This window comes from Podarcis melisellensis (assembly GCF_964234715.1).
Source record: "Podarcis melisellensis genome assembly, chromosome: 9".
Taxonomy (NCBI): Eukaryota; Metazoa; Chordata; class Lepidosauria; order Squamata; family Lacertidae; genus Podarcis; species Podarcis melisellensis.
In genome coordinates this window covers 55,801,658-55,816,589 of record NC_138541.1, presented here as the reverse complement: position 1 = coordinate 55,816,589, position 14,932 = coordinate 55,801,658, and the positions used below count along the sequence as shown (strand labels likewise).

The following is a 14,932-nucleotide window of genomic DNA, read 5'->3' as shown; positions in this document are numbered from 1 at the left end:
GGTTTTTAGAATTCTATGGGTGGTCATGACTTGACAAAGATTGAGGTGCATCAATGAGTAAGGATTGCAGATTAAATTAAGTTCCATTTTCCTAGTCTTCCCTGCATAATCTGAGCATTGCTTTCTTGGTTACATTTGTGTATGAAGAAGAGACAGAATCTACAAACTGGGATTTATCTCACTGTGAAGAAAAAACCCAAAAACTCTCAGGGATTAGACTTTTGGTCCTCAGGTCTGCTGAGTTTATAATTCTTGTTTCTGGCTTGAACCCATATCCCCCAACTTTATTGAAAATGGGTCAGGCAATACGCATTGGTTAGTCACATTGAGCTTAGCTGTGCTTTGGCTGTGGTGCACCACAGCTAAAGTGGGCCAGTCACATTAAACCCAGAACAAAGACTGGCTCAGTCTCAATTTGCCCATGATGTCTTATCTCATTTTTCCTGTCACTCAGTGTAGTGGTGCTATAGGAAAGCAGTAGAGCTGATAAGATATGCACAAACCAAAGATCATTATCTTCCCCAGACCACATCAACAACACATGCGTTATGAAAATGCAATTTACCTTGATCTCTTCCCGCCACCCATTGATTTTGGTGGGGGTTTCCTGTTTCGGCCCGCGAGCCTCCAAATTGCAGCAGATTACTATCATTACGGTGCCTCTCTCTGAAACCACCATGTTACCGTGTGCCTGGAAATTTCCATTTTAATATCTTTCAAGTCCTGCCATATTGTTTGCAAAGTTAATTGAAGCTGACGGATGACGCTGTTGAACTTTGGAGGAGGAGGAAGGCGGGCAAAGCCACCGTTATTCAAATGGGATTTTCAAGAGGAGCAATAAACAAGTTCTTTTCATTCACAGATCTATTTAAACCAGGTGCTAAACAGTCATAGCGTCCAGGTGAGGGGAGGAAAAACAACAACATCACACACCACGGAGATGAGTGGATAATTCTGAACCTGCTGGCCACTTGCGGTGTATGAAATGACACAATATTATAACCAATCCTTTTACAATGTCACCGAGGCAATCTTTCAGAAGCTTTGAAGTTATTTATTGATATATTTACCAAGTGATGATTTACTCAGTGAGGCAAAGTGACTATTTGATACTGATTTCCCCTCGCTGACAGCTTATCTGTGTTTTTTATCTTACTCTGTCATTTCCCCTCTGCTTCTTTCCATCATAGATGAAAACTGGAGGGGGGGGGGGCGGGAGGTGAGCAATGGTGGGGAGTCAATAAAGTCAAATGATTTTTAGTGTCTCTTTCCCATGGTTGTTGTATTGCCCCAGTCAGTTATCATCCATCAGAATGCATTTTCAATACTGTTATAGTTTGTGGGTGGGAGGAAGACTCCCCTAAATTCCTGGAACCAGAAAGGGGTTAGAATTTAATCAAGACCCCCGGATCCCCGGATCCAGCAGGTAGTCAGTTCCCAGAATAGCCTGACAATGGCTGCTAAGGCAAGGTGATGAGCTGTTAAGGAAGCAGGGACTCTGTGCCAGAGGCAAATACATGGAGTACCACCCTGAGCTCTGAGAGAGAAAGCAGAGTAGAGTTTAGGATTGCAATGGTGGTGATGATGATGTGAAGAGGCTTCAGTCTGCAAGTGGCAAACTGAAGGGAGTCAGAGCCATGATTGGGGTCAGTTTGAATCCCAGGTTGCAGCTATAAGGAGCAGCAAGACTCCCTTGGAGTAGATGGCTGGAATACTTTCCCAATGCTATAGCAAACGTTTTACTTTGCTGAGCTGCTGCATGCACATAGTTTTTGACATGGCAACAGGAGCTATTTAAAGAAGCTGCATCTGGCCTCAAGATTAAATACCCACAATTCTTTGAGGGTGAGGCTAGGCTACAGACTTGGTTTGGGTTAATGCCAGTTAATTGTAATGACTTAACTTAAATACCGTTTGATAAGGATGCTGAGAATTCTCCCTCAAAGAACATTAGCCCTTCCTTCCTGCAAAACTGTAGTTTCTGGGATTCCCTGAGGGGGGAGGATGAAGGGGTAACTAAACTTTTTTTAAATGAAGGATCACACTGAAGGTTGGCCTGCATAATGAGACCCTCATACTAGCAGACATGTGCCACGCATGCACCCCATACGTTTATAATGTGGGAGATGTAAGCAACCTGCACACATGTGCAGACACATGCTCAGCAAAGGCAGGTAGGTACAGACTCAGCAGACACTGGACCTATTTGCATTATATAATTTGAAACAGTACCATGGCTTCACCCAGCCCCCAAATCCTGAAAAGTGTAGCTTGTTAAGAGAGTTGGGAACTATAAAAAAGGTAAAGGACCCCTAGACGGTTAAGTCCAGTCAAAGGCAACTATGGGGTTGCAGTGCTCATCTTGCTTTCAGGCTGAGGGAGCCGGCCTTTGTCTGTAGACAGCTTTCTGGGCAGGGCCGTCTACAGCGGTGCAAGGGGTGTGGGGCACCTGGGTGCCAAATTCTAGGGCGCACCAGGCACCCGCCGCTTAAGCCACCTAAGCTCTTAACTATCTACCTGTTATGAAATAATAAATAATTTTGATCAAGCTAGGAAAACAAAATACATATATACCTAGGTATTACCAAAATGTATACTTACTGTTTCACTAAAGGACTTTCGACTTTGTGCGCTCATTTACTAAAGACGCACTGCGCCAGCAGTGGCTGCGCTTGTCATTCACAATGGCGGTGCTTGTCAGACTCAATGGCGCCGTGCACGTGAAATGAACTCTTACATCAAAATATTATGTTACGTATTGTATTGAGCTGCTATGCGGCAGCGGGTTCAGCGGCACCTTTGACATGACTGATGTTTCTCCTACTTAGGTGCCTAAACAATACTTATAAGTTTAAGTGTGGTAGTGTTGTATACTTAAGTATAAGAGTATTGTAAATATGGAAGACACAAGATTTACCCACCCAGGAAGAGTGGCAGATGAAGATGATGGACTACATGGAGCTGGCGGAAATGACTGGCAGAATCCGAGACCAGGGAGAAGAGTCGATGGAAGAAGATTGGAAAAAATTTAAAGACTATTTACAGAAACACTGTAAAATTAATGAATGTTAGAAAGATGTTGGAATGAAGTTACATGGCTTTAGCAGAAATGCAATAAAGAATTAAGTACAATAAATTGTAAAGGGATTAAATGGAAAAATAAGGTTAGAATGTGTTAAGATAAATTATAGGACAGAGAATTAAGGAAGATGGAAAGGATTTGCTGAAACAACTAATTGAAGTGGAATACAAAAAAGGGAGGTGTGAGGAAGTCGCGGAAACAAGTTAATGAAACATAATAATAATGAAAGTATTGAATGTGTTTTTAACTGTTTTTGTTTTGGTTTGTTATATATATGTAGTGTTTTTGTTTTTGTATTGTATTGCATTGTTTTGTTTTGTTATGTTTAATGTTGTTTTTTATTTTTTGTAATTTTTAAATTCTTAATAAATATCATTTAAAAAAAGAGTATTGTAAATAAATGAGCAAATAAAAAAGTTTGTTTCTTTTTCCTCCTTTTGTAAACAAGAGATAAGGTGTGAGCGTGGTGTATGACATAAGCATAATAAAAGTTAATTTGGGAGTTAAACTAAATTTGGGGTGCTGGGCAGATTTTGCACCCCAGCGGCACATATGCTAAAGACTAAACCGCTTCCGGTGCAGCGGAACACCGTGAAGGAAACCAAAGCGCACGGAACTGCCGCTTACCTTCCCACCACAGCGGTACCTATTTATCTACTTGCACTGGTGTGCTTTCAAGCTGCTAGGCTGGCAGGAGCTGGGAAAGAGCAACGGGAGCTCACCCTGTCATGGGGATTTGAACCGCCAACCTTCCAAACAGGAAGCCCAATAGCTTACCCCTTACAGAGCTTCAATTCAAAGCACCCTGAAAAACTACATTTCCCAGGATTCCTTGGGGGAATTCATGCATTGTAAACGTGCAATCATTGTGCTTTAAATATATGCTGTGGATTTGACCTCAGATACTCCATTCTCTGCCTACCCCTCCTCTCATTCATAAACTACCTTTTGGTTAACATACTACCTTGCACAGCCTTCCTTAAAGAGAATCCATTTTCAAAGTATTCCTAAAAATAACTGTAACTGTATGATGTTTCCCACCAGCTGGTACAGCACTTTATCATGAAAATGATGGTGCTTTGATGATATATTTAATGTAGCGCATTATCAAAGGGCTGCCTCCCTAGTGACATACTGCTGTAATGTATCATCAAGCCACCGTAACTTTGATGATATAGTATACTACTGATGTGTTTATTATTTTTTTGTGATCAAGAGAACAATGAGCATCGATTAAAGCTGAACTAATTTTGCAGTTTATGAACTACTGCTAAATGCAGATGGCACCCATTTGGTTTTTATTTGGAAAATAAACTAAACACATGGTGCCCCCTATAGCTGTTAAAACTCAGTTAAATATTCAGGAGGTATGGTACATGGCGAACACTTTCTACCACTCCCCAAAGGAGCAGGTTAATTCATCCCTGCCATGGAGCAAGCTTCTAAGAATTGAATTTTACGCTGTCAGACAGCTTTTTCAAATACTTTAGTCTCTGTTTTCCACACTGCTGGGAAATCTCATATACATACTTCCAGAGTTCATATATTTTGCCCTTTATTCTTTCTTTTTCGTGTGCCTGTAGGAGTTACAACTGGGTTATTACTTCTCTTTAGGCATATTGTGGTAGGAGATGTAATCACATCAAAGCTGATGAGCGGTTCTGTGGTTATGTTTCATTTATTGTCTCCACCGAGGCATAGCTTTAAAATCACTTTTAAAAAATCACTGGCTGGGTGGCCACTATTGTGCCATAGTCGAGAGCAGAAATTGTGGGGAGTGTGCATAAGACAATAGTGCGTGTGTTCTGTAGACAACTAAAAGAATGGAAACATTATTTTATTTTATTAAAGATAGAAATGTTTATGTGCTGCCCTCTTGCAAAACATCAGGGTGGTGTACAACAACATAAAAACATTTAAAACTCATATGAAGTCATCATTAAAATGACTGGCTATTCAAGGGACATTTTAAATGAATGCATAGGCCTGTTGGCATCATCATTATCATCATCATCATCATCTTCACTACTTTTCAAAAGATGCCTGAAAGTCACAACATCTTCTTATGTTCCCTGCAAGACTTTGAATGGGAAATACTGACTTGGATCTTGAGAAGTTCAAAAATGGAAAGAAACTTGCAGAAGGGAACTTTTCCATCTTCTTTTCTGCCCGACAACATCCTTCCCTCATGCCTTTAAAAGTCACTCCACTAAAGTGTCTGTGCCAGATCAAGGAACATTCTCAAACTAGGAACCGATATCTTCGAAGGCACTTTAATCCAAATCAAGACAGGCTACGTATCTGAATCTGAGCTACTCAACGCCCCCCTCCCAGCCAAAAGTACCCCCCCTTTGTGGGCTTAGTTGTATGTTCTACTACTGCTATGAGTCACACACAACTATCAGACTTTTCAGAGTTTCTATTGCCTCTCTAAGATCAGATGAAAACAAGAAATAGACCCCGGTGTCATCAATATTACGGATGAATGGAATGAAGTTGCTGCACTTCTTAATTGTGTCAGGATTCTGACACCCAGAGGACATCTACAGTACACACTGAAGGCAATTTAACAGACATAACTTACCTCAAAACATCCTGGAACTGTGGTTTGTTAAGGTTGCTGATATTTTTTAGAAGACACCTATTCCCCTCACAGAACTACATTCCCCAGTGTTCCATGGGAAGAGAAATTGTTTAACCACTCTTGGAATTGTAGTTTTGAGAGGGGAATGGGAGCTTTTTAATAACTCTCAGCACCCATTAAACAACTGCTGTTCCCAGGTTTCTTTCAGGGAAGCCATGGCTGTTAAAGTGGTACAACAGTGCTTGACATATATAGTGCAGATGTGGCCCCAGTTAGTTCCCTTTCAGTGGCCAGAAATTCTGGTTCTAGAGTAAAGATGCACAGCTGCCATTTATCTAAACTCAGACAATAAATAAAACAGAAAGAATCCTAGAGAAATGGTTTCTTTTAGAGCCAGTGTGGTGTAGTGGTTAAGAGCAGTAGACTCGTAATCTGGTGAACCGGGTTCGTGTCTCCGCTCCTCCACATGGGCTAGTCACACTTCTCTGAAGTCTCTCAGCCCCACACACCTCACAGAGTGTTTGTTGTGGGGGAGGAAGGGAAAGGAGAATGTTAGCCGCTTTGAGACTCCTTCAGGTAGTGATAAAGCGGGACATCAAATCCAAACTCTTCTTCTTCTTATCCTTGTTTTTTTTAGACAATATATTAATTGGAAAACTGTGCAATACTGCAGTGTTGGAATTCCTTCATTGCACAGTTCTGCAAATTAAGTAGATAGGAAAAATAATTGGGAGGAAATTGAACTGCTGAATTAGAGAGGAGGGACCTGTTCATTAAAATGCGACTAGTTCAGTTTTCTCCTGGGATTTTTTTTTTAAAACCAGCCCTCTCAAATTTATCTTGATTCCACTCTGCCAAGTTCCCTTCTGGAAAACATTCCAGAAACATGAAACAGCAAAATCTCAGGTGGAATCCAGTTGGAGCAGATTCTGTTACCATCCCCAAAAGCTTGCTGTTGCAACTTCTCTTTCTGTTGTACCATCCCTAACACCTTGGTGTTGTTCCTCAAAGCTCCAGATGAGTTGACACAGTTTCATGCATATGTTTAAACAACATGGAGGACAAAATGAGACCTTGTTGCACTCTGAAAGCCAGAGCTGGAAGCTTCATGGCCCTCCAGATAGAACCACAAACATCTGGGTGTTGAAACCAAGATCAACTGCTACCAGCATGGTCAATTTTTAAGGAATGATTAGGGTTTTAGTCTAGTAATGTCTGGAATGTCACTGGTTTCTCACTCCTCCTATAACCCAGTGGCCATGGAACCAAACACTCATTCCCCACTTCCATTTTTCTGGGATCTATCTCCCAGGAAATACCAGACTTGTGATTCAGTTAGGTGTAATCTTGGCATTGGTATCTTCTTGGCACGTCTTTGCTGCAATTCTTCCCTGACAAGATTTTTTTCTTTCTCAGCACCAAATCTTTTCCCAGACCTTGTTATTATGGCCTATATCTTTCTAATTCCTGTCCTCTTCACAGGAATATTTGTTGAATCTTTATTTTTGGAGCTATTATCCTTCCTGACAGGACAACAATTTAGGCCGCAGCTCCTTTGCTCAGGAGGATCGTCTATCTTCTATGATTGTGGGAAGCAGGAAGTTTTTATTGCTATGAAATTATTGCTACTCTTTCACCCCTCTTAGAAAATGGAGTTCCATTCCTTGTATTTCAGTTTTAATTTTACGTGTTTAATACTGAAGACAAGAACTAATTTAATTTTTCTCCTGTGTCTTGTTCCGTCGTTTCAATTCCCATCACCATCTCTTCATGGTCTACTTGCTTCACTCATTGATCTCTTCCATTTGTGTATTTAAATAATCTTTTATTGCTTCTGTTCACTTCCAGAACAATCCTCTGTTCCTTGTCAGTTTAAACTTCCTTAATGAGGTTTTAGGCTACTTCTCATTGGCTTCATCTTTTTTGTTTCTTCATATTTTTGTGCTCTTTCCTGGCAGACATGTTTTGTTTGGTTGGCATCTCTCTGCGTCAAGAGACAATGGAGTATGCCTCCGGAGGTGAAGTCAAACAGAATGGTAACAAAATGAATGTTGTGGGATTTTCTTGGTATTTTAGGGATCATGAAGAACACACTCTAGCTACCTGAGCACTTTAAAGTCCTATTGGTTTTAGGAAAGTTATGCACAGATAACGACTCCTATTGAACTGGAATTGTTTTGGCTGGATCACACTACGGATGTAAGAAGGCACCATTTTCAAATCCACAGGTGTTGCATTGGGCACTGTTTCCATTCCACCACATGTTCTGCTTTTGTTGGAATCCTCTGACATTCCTAAATCACATCCTTATACAGTGGTATCTTGGTTCTCGAATGGCTTAGTTGTTGAACAGATCAGCTCCTGAATGACAAAAAACCAGAAGTAAGTGTTCTGGTTTTTGAACGTTTTTTGGAAGCTAAACATCTACTGCTTGAGTGCAGGAAGCTCCTACAGCCAATCGGAAGCCATGCCTTGGTTTTTGAATGGTTTGGGGGATCAAACGGACTTCTGGAATGGATTAAGTTCAAGAACCAAGGTACCACTGTACTTGGCCACTTTGTTTAAATACAGTGGTACCTTGGGATGCGAACGGGATCCGTTCCGTACCCCATTCACATCCTGAATAGAATGTAAGATGCGTCTGCGCATGTGTGGGTCACGTTTTGCCGCTTCCGAGCATGTGCGTGACATCATTTTGAGCATCTGCGCATGTACAAGTGGTGAAACCAAAAAGTAACGCGCTCCGTTACTTCTGGGTTGCCGCGGAGCGTAACTTGAAAACGCTCAACCTGAAGCACATTCATGACTGTATTAACTTTCAGAGCAATTCAAATTGACTGGGAGAGGGGTAATCGGAGCTGCCACATCCAAAACCCTGCCAGGCTCACACCAATAAAGAGGAAGGTTTGGGAAGATGGCCAGTGGCAACTGGTGCCTGTATTTCTCTTGAGCTAGATGCTTAATTTTTAAAAAACTAACAAACAGTGAGGCTGGTAGGGTAGAAGGCAGAGAGACCAACAACAGCTGGAGCCAGAACCAATGACAGGCAGAGTCCCACCATTTCCATTTCTGCTAATGAACTCACCTCCAATGGAGGCGGCATGTCTCCATTTTAGTCCTTCTTTTTACAGATGCTAATTTCTTCCAAGATGTTGCTTTCCATTTGGCAGGGGCTGTGTCACGGTCATGGGAAGGCTTTTTGAATACAGCAGTTCCAAAGCCAGTCCAAATCCACTCAGGAAGACGCCCATTCGTAGCACCAAAGAACAGCAGCTCTGTTCTGAGAGCCAGTGTGGTGTAGTTAAGAGCGGTAGTCTCTTAATCTGGGGAACCGGGTTCGCTTCCCCGCTCCTCCACATGCAGCTGCTGGGTGACCTTGGGCCAGTCACACTTCTCTGAAGTCTCTCAGCCCCACTCACCTCACAGAGTGTTTGTTGTGGGGGAGGAAGGGAAAGGAGAATGTTAGCCACTTTGAGACTCCCTAAAGGGAGTGAAAGGCGGGATATCAAATCCAAACTCCTCTTCTTCTTCTGTTGTTCAGTGTTCACTTTTACTAAATATATTGTTTCCCTTGAGACTGCAATACAAATATTTTGGGGTACAATGCAATAGAATAAAGTCTGCCTTTCCTACCGCTAATGCAGGAAAATCTGTAAGCACGAGTTGAAGTGGCTGATCAAAACCTCATTGCTTATACCAGTCACCATCCCTTCCTTAATTCTTCCTTTTTAACAGCAGTCAAAACTAGCGTGACAATGAAAATAAAATAAAAATAAAACATTCCATTTCTATAGATGAGAACTCTCCAACGATCACTTCCTAATAATTTCATCATAAAATTTATGGCAGGAGCTTCAGGTCATAGATGGCATTAATGAAATAAGATAACCTTAATTACCCAAGTGATAATTAGTAATTTGGAGAAGATAATGAGGATGCCAGTGGGGATAGGAATAACAGAGGCTTTATGTGTATGTGCAGAAGAGAGAGAATTGTTGTTCCTCAATGTATGTTTTTGTATGGCAGAGAAATGTGATGGTTTGGATGATAACTTGACCATGGGTCATGTAGGCTGGTCTGATGGGACTTGGAGGGCACCAGGTTGGGAAAGACTGGACTAATCCATGGGGGAGGAGGAGACAAAACCCATGGCTCAGAAGCAAAATCGTCTAGTGGAAATAATGAGGAGGATTTTTAAAAAGAAGGAAAATGAAAATGAAATGAAAAGAAAAGAAAATTCACACAATTTGAGTAAGTTTTGAGGAGGAATTCTGCGTCACTGAGATTCCCAGTTTCTACCCAACATCACGGTCATCAATAGTATTTGACTCCACTCTGTTTTCTCCTAGGACTTGGAATAATGAATTGTGCAGATCAACATAAAAGCATATTTAAAGAGATATAGAAAGCATTTCTTGATCATTTCTATACCGGGATTTTGTTATCCTCCAATCAGTCACTTGCTAGAAATGGGTGCTCATTTAACAGTACAGGAAAACCAATTCCCCTTGTTTTTCTGAAGCCAGAAGCAAATATTTGTGCTCAGACACAAATCAAGATATGCATGAAGGGTCTCTTGATTTCCTCTTTAACGTCTGAAGAGCCACTTGATTGAAGCTCTGTGCTTTGCAATGCTATTGGGGACATTTTACTGTTGGGCTCGAGATACCCAAACTGTTAGTTGTTAAAGTTTTCAACCAGCTGTCTTCTTGAAGAGAGTTCAAGACTTTTATTTTCCAAGGAGCATTTGAAATAAGTTAATTTTGCTCCTGTTTGTTTTCTGTACTGACTATTTTCATTGTTTCAATTGTCCATATGTATTTTAAAATATTTTTTAATGTCCACTGCTTTATAAAGTTTTATGAAAAGTGGTATAGTACAGTGGTAACTCGGGTTACATACGCTTCAGGTTACATACGCTTCAGGTTACAGACTCCACTAACCCAGAAATAGTGTTTCAGGTTAAGAACTTTGCTTCAGGATGAGAACAGAAATCATGCTCTGGCTTGGGTGGAGAAGACTTGGGTCCAAATGTGGTCCTTCAAGAGCCAGCATGGTGTAGTGGTTAAGAGCAGTGGACTCGTAATCTGGTGAACCGGGTTCGCTTCCCTGCTCCCCCACATGCAGCTGCTGGGTGACCTTGGGCCAGTCACACTTCTTTGAAGTCTCTCAGCCTCATTCACCTCACAGAGTGTTTGTTGTGGGGGAGGAAGGGAAAGGAGATTGTTAGCTGCTTTGAGACTCCATAAGGGGAGCGAAAGGCGCGATATCAACTCCTCCTCCTCCTCCTCCTCCTCTTCTTCTTCTTCCTCAGAATTCTCTCTTGGCAGCCACAGAACCTGTTTTGTGCCCTCCTTGAGGGTTTTTGATGGCTGGAGTGCGTCTGCTTCATCATCATCATCATCGCCTTATTTGTATGCCGCCTTTCCATAGTTGAAACTATGCTCAAGGCGACTTACAACATGACAAGATTTACATAATTACAAACATAGCACAAGTCATAAACAATAAAAAACCAAAAAACCAAAAATGTACACAACCAAATGGAAACAATTTTCACGTAAATCATAAGATCTAAGACTAAAGCTACAACAATAATAACATAATCAGTAACAGCAACAAGCTCTCTCAACCCCCCATAAACAATACTCCAGCCCAAGAATCTGTTCAACGGCCTCAGTTTTTGTAACTGCCTGAATAGAGGAAGGAGGGGTATAGGAATGTGTGTTCTGCTTTGGCCCCATCCAGCACTGGCATGTGGCCCCCAGAAGCTTGCTCCCATCACTGCCCTATAGCCACTCTGGGCCCCCCCAGCATTTGCCCATGTATACTGCATGCTGGTACCACATACCTCCCTCAATTAGATACAGATTTTTTTTGGCCATTTTATAGTGCCCATTTCCCTACTTGTTAGCTTTCGGGTAAAGAAAAGACTGAAAGCATTTGTTACCAACTGCACATGTTTATAGCAACGGGACAACAAATGATATTATTTTTATGTAAAAGAACATTCTAATAATCTTTTTAAAAGTTCATTTTCCTTTTGTGTTCTCGGATGTTTGTTAATCAGTGAACGCTGATGCTCCAGGGTTTGTTCGTCACCTCTGTATTGTTCCCCACTTAATATATGTTTGATCTTTTCTCTATAGTTTTGTTCCCTGTTTTTCCCCACTCTTCTTGAGAGATCGGAGGCTTTTAATATCTTGAATTATTAATTTTTTTAGTTCAAAAACAACATCTATCATCATAGTCCATTGTGGTAAGTAATTGCACTTTCTCATATTGCCAATTTAATTTGGGGAACATTTCTTTTCTTTTCTTTATCTTTAGTACATTTCCGTTGTGTCATCTGTTGTTGTCTTTGCCCTCAATACTCCCTTGTAAGCGTGTGTCTTTTTTTTTTTAATGTCTCCCAATCCTTATGCAAATTTTACTTACAATCATGCTTTTCTTAAATTAAGCATTCCCATTTCAAACCACATACATTTATTTTTCTATTTTCCACATTTCTTAAAAAGCATCAACTTTTATACAGATTTCATTACGGTCACGCAAAACCTGTGTGAATAAACCACCTCTTAGAGAGAAAGAAACCTCACACTAAGCTTGAGATTTCTCTCCCACTCTCTTTTTTAAAAAAGTGGTTGCCATTAGTTTATAAATTAATAGAGGAAATAGGAGCACAATCCTCCCCAGATTTGATGGTTGGGAGGGAATTGGGTGCTTTGCACTTGCAGATCTTCCCAAGTTCAGTTGCCAGCATCTGCAGGTAAGGTTGGGAAATAATCCTGTCTACAACTCTGGGAAGCGGTTGCCAGTCAGTGTAGACATCACTGAACTAGATGATGAAGAAGAAGAGTTTGGATTTGATATCCCGCTTTATCACTACCCTAAGGAGTCTCAAAGTGGCTCACATTCTCCTTTCCCTTCCTCCCCCACAACAAACACTCTGTGAGGTGAGTGAGGCTGAGAGACTTCAAGAAGTGTGACTAGCCCAAGGTCACCCAGCAGCTGCATGTGGAGGAGCAGGGAAGTGAACCCGGTTCACCAGATTACGAGTCCACCGCTCTTAACCACTACACCACACTGGCACTGGGCCAATGGTGCACTACACCACACTTAACCACTCTTAACCACAACACCACACTGGCTCTGGGCCAATGGTCCGATTCAGTGTGAGCAGCTTCCAGTGGCCTTCATTCCAAACCAACCTAAAGAATATGCTGGCACCCATGAAACTGTTCGCCGCTTTGAGATTGGCGTGCACATCACACTGTGTTCTAGGGAAACTCGAGGTTCCGTGATTACTTCAGAGAAAGATCAGCATGCCAGCATTTCAGAATTGGCTTTTTATGTCTTAAAATTATAGGCTTCCCTATATCAACTTGATTTCAGGGAGACATACGACCGCATAAAGACACCATGAAAACAAATGCATTCACTAAGACTGCAATAAAACAGCAGGCTGTGGGATTCAGTTAAAAGCAACCAACATCTCTCAAATGCCTGGGTTAAAAAATAAATAAAGACCCCTTTACCTAGCACCTATGTGATAACAAAGAAGGCAAAGGACATGGCTGCTTCAGGGAGGGAATTGCACAAGTGGGGGGCGTGGCGTAGATGAAAATACCACCAACACTTGCCTCAAGAAGGGCACAGGGATATATTTGTGTATTTTTTAAACCCACCTTTCCACAGCTGATCACCACCTACCCACCACTATTTACAAATTGCTGAAAACTCATCTCTGCCCCACTGTACACAGTCTGGTGCTGTCAGGGAGGATATTGGGGTAGAAGTCAAGGTCCCCATTCAGAAGAATGACCAGGAGAGCCTGCAAGCACAGCAAGTTTAGCTTATCACATTTCTCTCTCTCTCTCTCTCTCTCTCTCTCTCTCTCTCTCTCTCTCTCTCTCTCTCTCTCCCTCTCCCCCCTCTCTCTCTCTTGAAATCATTTTTATTTGATTTTACAAACATAAATTTATAACAATCCAAATGTTTACTCTGAATCTTGAGACTTCCCCCCCCCCTTGGGTCCTATTGTCAACATTTCCAACTGCATATTAGTCCATAATCTATATTTTGTATCCATCCATATTTTCCACAGTATCTGTTACATTGCAAGTGAGATTAAAATCCTGTTAATGTTTTCATCTGGTTGCAGTGGTCTGTTAAATAAATTATAAATTTTTCCCATTTATTTTAAAGTTTTTGTCTTCATGGTTCCTGAGCTCCAGTCAGCTTTACCAATTTGGCATAATCCATCATCTTAGTTTGCCATTCCTCTCTGTTAGGGACTTTGTCTTCTTTCCATCTCTGGGCTAGTAGCATCCGAGCAGCTGTTGTCACATACATAAAAAGTCTTTTCTGCTCCTTTGGAATGTCGGTACCTATGATTCCTATTAGAAAAGCGTCTGGACTTTTAACAAAAGTTATTTAAACCTTTTTTTCATTTCATCATATATCATGTCCCAGAAAGCTTTTATTACCTAACACAACCACCACATATGATAAAAGGTACTTTCCTTTTCTTTACATTTCCAGCAGGTATTTGTACTTGTTCTATACAGTTTTTGCTAACCTACTAGGAGTCAAATACCACCAGTAGCTTATCACATTTTCCCATCTGAAGTAGGGGTGGGGATTTTTTTTTCCAGTCTAAAGGCCCTATTCCATTGTGGTTAACCTTCTAGGTTTAATAGCTGATGGGACCAGAGGCAAAAGTGGGTGGGACCACACAAAAGTCTGAGGTTTTAAAAAGAAAAAGATGGAGGTGGTACCCTACTCAATTGCTCCCTAGACAATAAATCTGCTCCCACATTCTAGGTTTCTGGTCAACTGAGTATAAAATCACTGAAGCGGCTAACATGAACCTTGTTTTAAAATTGTATGTAATTAAATTGTATTGATGCTTAATATAATAAGATACATTTCTAATAAGCTTCCTGTGTTTAAGTTCTGGATATTTCCCATTGATTCTCCTCTCTTGGTGTTTGCTTAGGCCCCTACAATAAAACATTTCTGGCCACAGGTTTGAGCCCAAGTGAAATTAATCAATACCAGATGCTTGCTTGTGTGTTAGTAAAGGCTGCAGTACAATTCTTTGGTCCATGTGCACTGCCTGGGAAGTAACTTAAAAGTGATATTTACAAATCTTCTCCATTATCACATAGGGCCTGTGCCACATTCAAAAAGAACAAAACCGCTTTGCCAAGTCACACATTGTGTTTTTTTAACCATCTAATGCACATGGCCAGCAGGGTGAG

The 14,932-nt window shown here is 41.2% G+C and overlaps 1 long non-coding RNA gene across 13 annotated transcripts in view; it reads left to right on the top strand.

Moving 5' to 3' along the window:
• LOC309377417 overlaps nucleotides 1-14,932 on the top strand; it is a 204,505-nt gene that overhangs the window by 123,261 nt on the left and 66,312 nt on the right. The window contains exon 3 of one of the 13 annotated variants that reach the window (XR_014171547.1): nucleotides 10,016-10,575. The exons of 11 other annotated variants lie outside the window; for them this stretch is intronic. This is a non-coding gene — a long non-coding RNA (uncharacterized lncRNA). Of the gene's footprint in view, nucleotides 1-10,015; nucleotides 10,934-14,932 lie in introns of those variants that run through there. One more of the 13 variants, XR_014171550.1, reaches the window with a different exon arrangement.